Here is an 11,794-nt window from a genome sequence, read left to right on the forward strand (position 1 = left end):
CAATGAGCACCAAAGGGCCTGTCCTCGCTGCCTGGGTCTGAGGAGCTCAGCACGTTCACTTGCTCATGGTCTGTGACATGCACAGGTGAATGAAGATACGAAATGTGCTCCACACTTACCCAGGCTGGTTCTGTCCCTGCTCTGTCAAAAGAGACTGTCATCATGCAGGGCACTTACCCTAACTCTGCCTCTCTTGGTGAAGGAAACCGTGTTGCCTTCATTGAGGAAAAGTCCGGGCTGGGATGTAGCTCAGTGGCAAAGCGTCTGCCTTGCATTCGCAAAAGCCCTGGGTTCGACCCCAAGTTCCAAAAAAGACAAAAAAAAAAAAAAAAAAAAAAAGAGGAAAAGTCCTTCCAGTGCCAAAAGAGAATCAAGCATCTTGTCCTCCAGGGCACCAGGGGAAACCCTGGTGGCCCGACTTAAATCTTTGTTTCCCAAGTAAATTCCTTAGGAACACCATTTCAAAGCTCCTTGAAGATCGGCTTTTGCCTGGGAGGCTTTGTTGAGATAGAATTTACGTACCACACAATACACGTATTTAAGAAGTACCATTCCATGGTTTTTAGTATATTCACAGGCAATTATCATAATCAATTTTAAAATATTTTTTAAAAGTTTTATCCTGTTTCTTAAACTCTTTTTTTAGTTATAGATAAACATAATACCTTTTTCTATTTATTTATTTATGTGTGATGCCTCAAACCCTGTGCCTCACACATGCAAGGCAATCGCTCTACCACTGAGTTACTAACCCTAACCCTAAACCCTAACCCAGCGCCCTCCCTTTTTTTTTTTTTTTTTTTTTTTTTTTTGGTCATTGTAGATGAACAGAATGTCTTTACTTTATTTTATTTTTATGTGGTGCTAAGTCTTGAACCCAGTGCCTCAGATATGCTAGGCAAGCACTCTGCTACTGGGCTACAACCTCAGCACTCAATTTTTAAATATTTTTATTACAAAAGAAATCCAACATTTTGACCCACTAAATGGGTTATTTATTAATGGGTCATGGTGATCAGGAAACAAAATCCCACTGCACATCCATTAGAATGTAAATGTGTAGAAGAACGGACAATATTTATTGTTAGTATATAGGGCAAGTGGAGTCCCCAAGTGGAGAGGTGGGCTCTTATAGAGAAAGAAAGAGGCCCTTAGTAGATGGAGACCAGGATCTATGAGCATGACCAGTCACACCTGTCTCTTTAGTTAGATAATCAAAATCTCCACCACATGCTTGTACCAGAATCACTAGAACAAAAACATCATCAATTTAAATGTCACCAGATTCAAAGACCTACACAATGTGCCCACAACTGATTTATGGCTAGACAGCTCAACCGAGAAGAAACATTTTGAATTCAAATATCAAATGATTGACGTGGGATTTGATTTCCAAAGAAGCTTGCCTGAGAATCTGCACATTTCTTCCCAGGAGAATTACATATATTATCAGCCAGCTCGACCCTGGGCACACTCATCCTCTCTTCTCTGAAGAACATTGTCTATGCACCTGGCCAGGTGGTGGGCACCCAATATCTCAAACTGCACCATTAAATAGTAATAAGCCCACAAGATGGATGTATGGACCTTGTCCCGGGCGTGAGTCGCATCCGGATATCCTCCGGGGTGGTGTTGACACAACTGGACGACAGTTGAAGACACATGGACAGTAGAGCCAGAGTTGATGAAGCTCGAGAACTCTGTTTTGTTCTCCCAGCACTCCTTTCTCTCTTCTTCTGCAGCAGACCCCATTTGCTGGGTCACAGGGGAGGCCATGTGACCCAGGCCTAGCCAATCAAAGGACCTTGCTTCCTAGACTCATTGCCACCAAGAGAGTGGTGCTTGGTCCCAGTGGTGCTTGGTGCTGGGCCAGAGTCCTTCCCTTTGAGTTCAAATTAGAACAGGGAGAGACATTCCTTTTCTTCTCTGGTCATAAAGCTCTGAGGAACCAGGTTCAGTGCTATTGGAGACATGTTCCCTGACAGTGAAAAAAACAGTCCCAAAGAGGGAAGATGTATTCTTGGAAAACCGAGTTTAGCCCCAGGTAACAGGCTTGACCGCAGTGGCTTTTCACATGGAAAGAATTCCAGAAGTTGGCATTGTGTGTGTTGGCTCAGTGTCAGGGCTAAGTTCTCTTAGGTTCTCTTAGCCCAAGATGATTCTCCTAGCCCCAGGATGATTGCCTCAGCACCAATCCTCAAGCCCACCTTCCAGGTAGAAAGAGGAGAGAAGAGGCAAGGATAAGTCCTTTAAGAGCATTTTAGAAACCCCACTTGAAGGTTTCCATTTATGTCTCCTTGTCCATTCCCCTAAGAAATGTAAATGGGCCCATTGCCGTTCCTCAACAATAAAGGGATTCTATTATTAAAGAGGAAGTAGGGTGTGGCTATCAAGTGGGGAACTTTGTCACAAAAGGTGATGTGCAGAGAGAAGCAGGGATGAGCCCTGGAGCCTCTCGGATGGGGTTGCCTACTCTTTTATTTACTGTGAGTCAACAAATACCTTTTTTTTTTTTTTTCTTAAGCTACCTTGAGTCAGGTTTCTGTCGCCTGCCAGAAACCCCTGACGAGCGAGATGACCTATGTCGGAGACCCGTCTGCCTCCCATGGCTTGAGCACAGGGTTTCTCTCACAAATTTCCTTGTTGCTTTGATGCTTTGAGCAGGAACTTTTGGCACCAATTTCACCCTCGCTCATGCTCCGATTAACAGCACACTCTCATTTCCATGCCAACTCATTTCCCGCCCTCCAGGGAGCCCGGCAGGAGCCCCGAGGAGGCCCCGCCCCTCCACTCCATCCAAGCAGGAGCCGACGGGGGTGGGGTGGGGTGTGTGCACAGTCACGCCTGGCTGGCTCCTGGGGAAGAGCCCAGGAGACAGTGCAGAGCCAGGGGGGCCAGCTCCCCATCGCCCCATTAGGGAAAAAAAAAAAAGGGACCTTGCTGGGCGTGATGGCACAGTCCTATGGTCACTGCTCCTCAGGAGGCTGAGGCAGGAGGATTACAAGACCCTGCTTCAAAACAAAAATTTTAAAAAGACTGGGTGTAGCTCAATGGCAGATCATCCATGGGTCCAATCCCCAGTACACCCGACGCCACTCACAAAACAACCGAGGTCGTGGTGTTCCCTTGGCCACAAAGCTGTCTCCACACCATTGTACTGACCCTCAACGTCTGTGGTCCCAGGAAGCCCTGGTGGGGAGGTTCAAGGTACCCAGCAGCCCTGAGGCACCTACTTGCCCAGCAGGATCTGGGAGAGCCCTCCAACTCTAGAGGAGATAGTAAACCGACCATCCAGTACCTGGCAGCCGGTGGCAGTTAGCTGCTTGCCTGGAGAGGGGCAGGGCCTGGGCCTGGCAATCCGCCAGGCTCCCTGAAGGGTGGGAAATGAGTCGGCATGGAAATCGGAATTCACCACATCCCAGGCGTGAGTAAGGGCAAGGCAGTTGCCAAAAAGGGGCAACTCCTGCTCTGAGGAGTCAGGTTTGTGAGGGAGCCGCATGAGAGCACAGCTGGACTCCTTGCCTCACTGTCGGCACTGCAACCTTGAACCACCCACTTGACCTCTCAGGGCTTGAAAAATCCCGCATGTCACCTTGGACAAATACAGGGTCCTTTATTCACTGGTTCATTCCATTGTCCATTCTCCATCAGGAAAGGATGTGTGCTGGGAAGAGCTAAGGTTTTAGAGTCAGAGACATGAGTTCAAATCCCCATCTGCTACTTACTAGCCAAAGTTAAATCCGGCATGGTAGCATATGCCTGTAATCCCAGCTACTTGGGAGACTGAGGCAGGAGGATCACAGGTTTGAGGCCAGCTTCAGCAACTTAGTGAGACTGTCTCAAAAATAAAAAATTTTAAAAGGGCTGGGGATGTGGCTCAGTGTTAGAATGCCTCTGGGTTTGACCCTCAGTACCACACCAAAAAAAAAAAAAAAAAAAAAAAAAAAAAAAAGATCAACTAAGTTAAACTAGACAATATAAGTTTCCTACATGGTAGGGGTCAGTGGGCTAGAAATGATAGTCTGGTTATGGAGGAGGCGGTGGTTGTGTTGGTAATCTGTAGAGCCTAAGCCAGTGCCTCAAGTATAAAAGATGCTCAAGAAATGGTAGCTACTGTTATTGTGTCCCGTTGATGTTAACAATCACAACACAACAACAGCATCATATATAAAGTGCTGAACGTGCTTCCTGGTGTAGGCTGCTTGGAGAGTGGTCATCTTTAATGCCCTTGTCTCGGTGATGGTATCATGCTGTGCGCAGTGCCCAACACCTAGCAGAGCATCCCCAGCCCTGAGGAAGGGTCCATGGTCATCCAGGATGGACTTAGAGACCCTTGGTACCCAGAGCAGGGTGGGTATGAATCCCAGGATCCTATGATAGCTCACCCTGGGTGGAGCTCACAGCCCAGGTCTCTCTCACAGCTGCTCCTGGTGGAGACATCTTTCTAGCAAACTCCGAGCTTGGTTCCAGACCAACCACCCTCCTCCCACTTCATGTTTCCCAGCCCAGGAGCAAGCTGAATTCTGCTCTCTACCCAACATTTATATTCCCAGCTATTTATAACCCTGGCTTAAAGCAGCCTGCGGCTGGAATAGAATGGGTGGTGAGAAATCCGACCTCCTGATCATGGGGGCAGCCCCAGGGGCCCCTGGTACCCCTCAGACCATGTCATCTTTCAAAACATCTCTGGCCTGATTTCTCTGTGCCTGATTCTCTTGGGTCACCAACCAGAATCTCTGTAGCTCAGGTCACATGGTTCAGTGAGAAGCCCTAGGATCCCTTTGGGAGTCACCTGGATCCTGGTGTCCCAGCATGTTTGTGACCTGTAAGTGCTGTGCTTCTCTCTGGAACCCTCTCTAGCACTAAGGGGGAAGGGGATTCTGACTGTCAGAGGGAAGTAGAGCAAAAGATGAAGAGCAATGTTCAATGGCTTGGGGAGATGAAAGGGGGAGGAGTGAGGGGAAGAGGTGGGCACCGCTGTCCTCAGGGTTCAGGGAAGGTGGTGGGAGAACCAGAAAGCACCACAATGTGGCACAGGAATAGGAGCACTGGTGCTAGATCCCAGATCTGCTGTGTCTTAGCTGTGTGTCCTTGGGCATGTTGCTTAACCTCTCTCTCCTCTGTCAAATAGAGAAAGTAAGTCCCACCACAGGGTCACTCTCAGAACTGTGAAAGGGGGTTTTGCTTATTTATTTCTTTGTTTGTTTTTATGGTGCTTGGGATGGAACTCAGCATGCTAGGCAAGCACTCTACCACTGAGCTGCAGCCCCAGAGAGAGTGTTCTCCCCAACATGGAGGCAGACACCCAATTGACCTCTCGCCACCAACTTCAGGAAGTCAGATGATCCGAATCCATGGCTTCCCGCGCTTTTCCCAAGGTTTGTCACCTGGAAAGGGGATCAACTTTGAGGAAGAGCCTCGACTTCATGTTCAGTGGGAAACACCCAACTGATTGCCCGACTTAGAGCTGGGTCTTTGGGCAAGGGCAGAAGCAGCCCCGGTTGGAACCTGAATGGCCAGAGAAAGTCTGGCATGTCGGAAGGGAAGTGGGGTGGGATGGGGAGCATGTCTAGAGGTCACAGGATAGGACGTGTCCTCAGCTGAGAGCCAGGCCCGGCTGGACCCAGGGACCTCCTGCAGCTGTGGTGAGACATGGCCTCCATGAGGCTTTGCAACAACATTGAGGTGTGGCCAGGATGAGGACATAGGTCTTGGTCTTCCCCACATACCTGGAGCAGGAAGGGAGAAACATCATGGCCTTAGAGGTCGTCATGATGGACTGGGGAGCTGGAAAGGCCCTGAGGGGCATAGACAGAGCTGTGGTTCCTGCGATAGCCAGAGGGTAGGGTCTGAGAAATCCCAAGCTCGGCCCTCACAGCGCCCCCCTGTGGCTGGGCGGCCTGGGAGTGACACCGGCACAGCTGTGGTAAAGAGGTGGCACCCTCACCACACTCAGAACTGGCGCACTGTGTGGAAGCTGGGGAGGATTTAAAGTTACCCCCACCCAGCAGTCTCCTTAGGACCCCCGCTGTCCTGGAGCTCTGAGAGGGAAGGATGGTACCTGACTTGTTCACTGGTTTCCCCCGGAATTGGTGCACAGAATGCTGGGGATTGTGTGATGGGTTCCAGGGAGAGCCTGCCATGTGTGGACAGAGAAATGAGACTGAGAGGACTCGCTCAGGCAGCCGCCTGGGTCCCCCTCACCTGGCCAGGCCACAACTTGGGATGCCAGAGGCAGATCCATGTATGGTGAGGAGCGTCCCAGCTCTGCAAACTGAGCTTCCTCAGGCTCCTAATGGACCCTCTCTGAGCCTCCTGAGCTCCATCTGTGAAAAAGAGACCCTTAGACTGTCCAGGAGGAGGTTTTTGGAACACTAAACACATGGGTGAAAGGGATAACGTGATCAGAGCCCAATACGCAGGCCTTTCCTTGGCAAGGCCCCGGGCACCCCTCCCTGCTTTCTCGTTCTGTCGCAATGTGGTGCCAGCTCCCCAAGAGGGGCTGGCAGCTGCCGTGCTGGCTGCTGGCCCACATCCAGCCCCAAACCAGAAACAGAACCGCCCAAGCCCAGCACAGCTTCTTCCTCCCTCCCCAGTCCCACCCGCCAGCTCCCCTCCCCCTCCACTCCTCTCCTTCTTAAGTGACCTCCCTCCTCTCTTTGTGTGCCTTCTAGAAACTGTACCGCCTACCAGAGAAAAATAAAAACAGGTCCTGGCCCACTGTCCAGGCTCCCTGAAGGGGAATGGGCACTTCAGCAGGATGGAAAGGAGGCAGGCCAGGGGAGCTGGCCTGACCTCTGCCTCTGCCACAAAGGTCCCTGGGCTTGGTTTCCTTACCCACAAAACAGACCTGCTCACACCGGGCTAGAGTGTCCTGCCACTTGCCTTGAGATAGCAGAAGACCACCTAGCAGGCTGCCATCCCAAGTAGCCAGCCTCTCCAGCAGTGTCCAGTCCCCTGTGCCATCCCCTTGATCACCTCCAACTCAGAGCAGAAACACCCTACCAGGTCTCATTTAACGAGTGCTTACTGTACGTCAAGCACAATCCTCTGAATTTCACATGACCTAGCTCATTTAGTCTTTTCTTTGTGGGGGCGGAAGTAGTACCAGAGATTGAACCCAGGGGCACTTAACCACTGAGACACATCCCCAGCCCTTCCTTATATTTTACTTAGAAACAGGGTCTCACTGAATTGCTTAGGGACTCACTAAGGTGCTGAGGCTGGTTTTGAACTTGCAATCCTCCTGCCTCAGCCTCTGAGTAGCTGGAATTATACGTGTGCTACCATACCTGGCAGATGACAACTCCTGACAAAATAAGATTTTAAAAGAAGAACAAGAAGAAAGAAAGCCCACAAGGCAGTGCCAAATGAATAAAATAAATAGACTCAGGATGACGGTCAGCATTTACAGGAAGGGAATGGCATGTAATAAGTTCCTCCCCGACCCCGACCCCAGTGCTGGGGATCAAACTCAGAGCCTGGCTCATGCTAGGCAAGTGCTCTGCCACTGAGTTACCCATTTTTTTTTTAGTGGTCCTGATCTTGAGGGTAGGGCAATCTGTGTAGCACAGATAAGAAACCTATAGTCTTTCTAAACTAAAGAACTAGAGGACAAAATTCAGAGCAATCACAGGTTCTGGAAAATGAAACACCGAACCCCATAGAAGAGAGCCAAAGACAGGGAACTCTAGATCCTGTATATAAACTCTGCCCCAAATCTCCGACTGATCCCTGAACCACACACATGGAAAACATTTCAGCGGGAAACTAAACTGAGACTTGAGCAGCCATCCAAGAGGAGAGAATGAAGTGAATTGTCCAGAAAAAAAATTTTTTCTTTTTAAATCAACATATTTTGGAGAAATATAACAGAAACTAGAGTCCCCACAACAGCAGAATAGACTCCTATTCCTTTATGACGTATGTTCTTTCCAGGCATAGTGGCTTACTCCCGTAATCCCAGCAAGTTGGGAGACGGAGGCAGGAAAATTGCAAGTTTGAGTCCAGCCTAGACAACTTAGTGAGACCCTGTCTGAAAATAAAAAATAAAGCGTGCAGGATGTGGCAGTGCATGCCTCTAATCCCAGCAGCTCAGGATGCTGAGGCAGGAGGAGAGCAAGTTCAAAGCCAGCCTCAGGAACTTAGTGAAGACCTTTCTCTAAATAAAATATATTTTTAAAAGGCTAGGGATGTGGCTTATTAGTAAAGCACCCCTGGGTTCAATCCCTGGTACCAAATAAATAAATAAATATAAAAATAAAAAGTGTTGGGGGTGTATTCAGTAGTAGAATGCCCCTGGGCTCAATTCCTGGTGCAGGAAAGGAAGGAAGGAAAAAAGAAGGAAGAAAGGAAAGAAGGAAGGAAGGAAAGAAGGGAAGGAAAGAAGGAAGGAAGGAAGGAAAACAAATTGAACTTTATTAAAATTAGAGCCTTCTGACCAGGAATGAGTGAAAACATAGGAAATTTCAGAAGAGAAATAAAAATTGATTTTTTAAAGAACCAAATTGCAGGGCAATTGGGAGTGGGGCATAGGGAAAGAAATGGAAATTCAAGAACAGAAATATATAATATTCTGCAGGATCTCAGTTCAGGGATAGATTGAATAACAGAATAGAGGCGGAATGGAGACTATTCTGTGAATGTGTAAACAGATGAACAGAAAATATTCAATGTGAAGAACAGAGAAAAAAACAAGCAAGCAAAGCAACAAGCATCTCAGGGGTCAGTGGGACAATATCATAAGTCCTGACATACAAGTAATTGGAGTTCTAGAAGGAGAGGAAAAAGAGTGAGGCAGGATAAAATATTTGGAGGAAAAAAATAGCCAAATATTTCCCAAATTTGATGAAATACATCAATTTTTTAAAAATTTCAAATGTTATGGGCCAGGCTATATGGGCAATGACCAAACAGACTCCATTTTACCTTGAGACTCCATGTCACATAGGAAATGTTTCTCCCATGGGAACACCACACCTCTGTATCCATCAACAGTTGCTTAGCATAACTTTTTGGTTCCCATTTTTCCTGGACAATGTACCCTGTCAGAATTGTCTAGATGTTAGTAACGATTCTTTAGTCATAGCAATAACCACTTATGATTAATGTACTGACATGCTTTACTTGTGGTATAAAAGGTATACTCTAACCCCTAGAGGGGGTCAAAGGGTTCAGACTTTCAGTCTGCCCCTCCATCCCACCAGCTGATGAATCTGGACCACCAACTGGTGAATAAAGATGGTTCCATCTCCTGCTTTAAGATTGATTTGGTAACTTATTACGATCTCACCATAACACAAGTAGCTCACTAAACCTTAAGCAGGGAAAATTAAAAGAAGACTATGCCAAAGCATATCAAATCAAACTGATATCTAAAGTTCAAAGATAAAAAGAAGATCTTGAAAGCAGCCAGAGAAAAACAACATGCTACATACATAGCATCAAGAATTTGATTGACTGCCAACTTCTCATCAAAAACTATGGAGGTCAGAAGATAGTGGAACAATGTCTAAAAAGTGACAAAAGAAATTTTATTTTTCGTAGTTGAAACTATCTTTCCTATGGAAAAAGTAAAAATAAAAAAATGAGCCAGGCTCAGTGGTGCATGCCTGTAATCCCAGCAGCTCGGGAAGCTAGGAAGGAGGCTCATGAGTTCAAAGCCAGTCTCAGCAACAGTGAGGTGCTAAGTGTCTCTAAATGAAATACAAAATAGGGCTGGGGATGTGGCTCAGTGGTCAAGTGCCCCTGAGTTCAATCCCTGGTGCCAAAAAATAAATTAATTAAATAATATTTTGAGGACGAACTATCTTTCAAAGATGAAGATGAGGGACTAGGGCCATAGCTCAGTGGCAGAGTGCTTGCCTAGCATCTGTGAGGCAGTGGGTCTAATCCTCAGCACCATATAAAAATAAATAAGCAACTCAGCAAGACCCTGTCTCAAAATAAAATACAAAAAGGGCTGGGGATGTGGCTCAGTGGTTAAGTGTCCCTGGGTTCAATCCCTGGTCAAAGAAGAAGGATGAGGAGGAGAAGGAGGAAGAGAAATAAAAACATCTGAAAAAAAACTAAGAAATGAAGAATTTGTGAATTTAATTTGTTCATTAATAAGACATGTCAAAAAGAGCTCTTCAGGCTACAGGAAAATGATGCCACATGAAAATCCAAATCTTCAAAAAGGAATAAAGATTATTAGAAATGTTCTCCCTCCCTTTCAGCCACCATCTTGGTTCCACTTTCTCCATGTAGGTTTGGAACAGAATCTGACAGTGATGAATCAATACCAGAGCTCGAGGAACAAGACTCCACAGGAGAAACCACAAACAAGCCAACTGGCGGCAGCAGCTGAAATCAATGAAGAGTCAGTGAGTGGATCACGATAGTCAGACTGAAAAGGAGGGACAGTGACTGGGGTGGAGCTCAGTGGTAGGGCACTTGCCTAGCATGCTCATGGCCTGGGATTTGATCCCTGGCACGAAAACAACAACAACAACAAAAACAAAAAAAGAGGAAGACTCTGTCTAAACTGGGTCTTCAACAAGGTATTACTAGAATCATTATCTGAAGACCTAAGAATATCCTCTGTGATTACAAAACCATATGTCTATAAGAGCCCAGTTTGAGATACCTGCAGAGTTCTAGGGGAAGCCAGGATTGAGGATTTCTCTCAGTAAGCACAGTTAGCAGTTGCTGTGAAATTCAAAGTTCAAGGTCAAGCTGTCTCAAGAAGCTGGACATGGTGGCACATGCCAGTAATTCCAGCAACTTGGGAGACTGAGGCAGGAGGATCCAAGTTTAAAACCAACCTCAGCAACTTAGCAAGGCCCTAAGCAACTCAGTGAGACCCTCTCTCTAAATAAATACAAAAAAGATCTGGGGATGTGGCTCAGTGGTAAAGTGCCCCTGGGTTCAATCCCTGGTACCAAAAAAATAAAAAATAAGAAGAGAAAATATTCAAGATAACACACAACTACAACTATACAAGAGGAGAGTGAAGAGGAAGAGGTTGATAAAACAGATGTGGTCCTGAAGTACACAGAACTGGCCATGTCACAAGCAGATGTGTTGGGAGCAAAGACAGTCCCAGCCCGAAGAAGAATAGCAGTACAACTTAACCATCGGAAAGGGAAGAACTCTTTGGGTGTTTTGAAAGGGTAACTGCAGCTCAGTTGGAAATTAACACTGTTTCTGTCATTACTAAAGTCGTGGCTCCTTGTTGGAGGGAAAAACAAATGTTATTGCAAATGAAAAATATCTGGGTGACTCAATTTGATTATTTTCCCTCTTTATTTTTTTAAATAGATTTGACTGTTTAAAGAAAAATTTCTGCTGGCGTGGGGCCACACGCCTGTAATAGCAGCAACTGGGGAGGCTGAGGGAGGGAAATCACAAGTTCAAGGTCAGCCTGAGCAACTTAGTAAGACCCTGTTTCAAAAAAAGAGGGGAGACTGGGGATGTGGTTCAGTGGTAGAGCACACCTGGATTCAATTCTCAGGCCCACAAAGAACAAAAAAGGAGAAAGAGGAGGAGGAGGGTAGGGGAGAGAGGAGAGGAAAAGAGAATAGAGATTTCTAACACAGTCCCTGTGGAATTTATAAAGTTTGTGGCTATAATCCATGTGGTAATCCCAGTACAAAGCACAGGGTGGTAAGTGGGGGTAATGGTAAGTGGTTGATTGTGAATAGGCATTGTAATCCCTGGAGAAACCACTAAAAGTATGCAGAAAGCAGAAGTAAACTGAAGTGGAGAAATCTAAAGAATTTTCAAATGAGTCCAGAGAAGGCAGCAGACAGAC

At 46.7% G+C, this 11,794-nt stretch overlaps 1 pseudogene; it reads left to right on the forward strand.

The window, feature by feature from the left end:
• The first annotated feature begins 5,753 nt into the window (after positions 1-5,753).
• Positions 5,754-11,157, forward strand: LOC124979419 (nascent polypeptide-associated complex subunit alpha-like; annotated as a pseudogene).
• The last annotated feature ends 637 nt before the right edge of the window (positions 11,158-11,794 follow it).

The sequence above is a fragment of the Sciurus carolinensis genome, chromosome 3, assembly GCF_902686445.1.
Source record: "Sciurus carolinensis chromosome 3, mSciCar1.2, whole genome shotgun sequence".
NCBI lineage: Eukaryota > Metazoa > Chordata > Mammalia > Rodentia > Sciuridae > Sciurus > Sciurus carolinensis.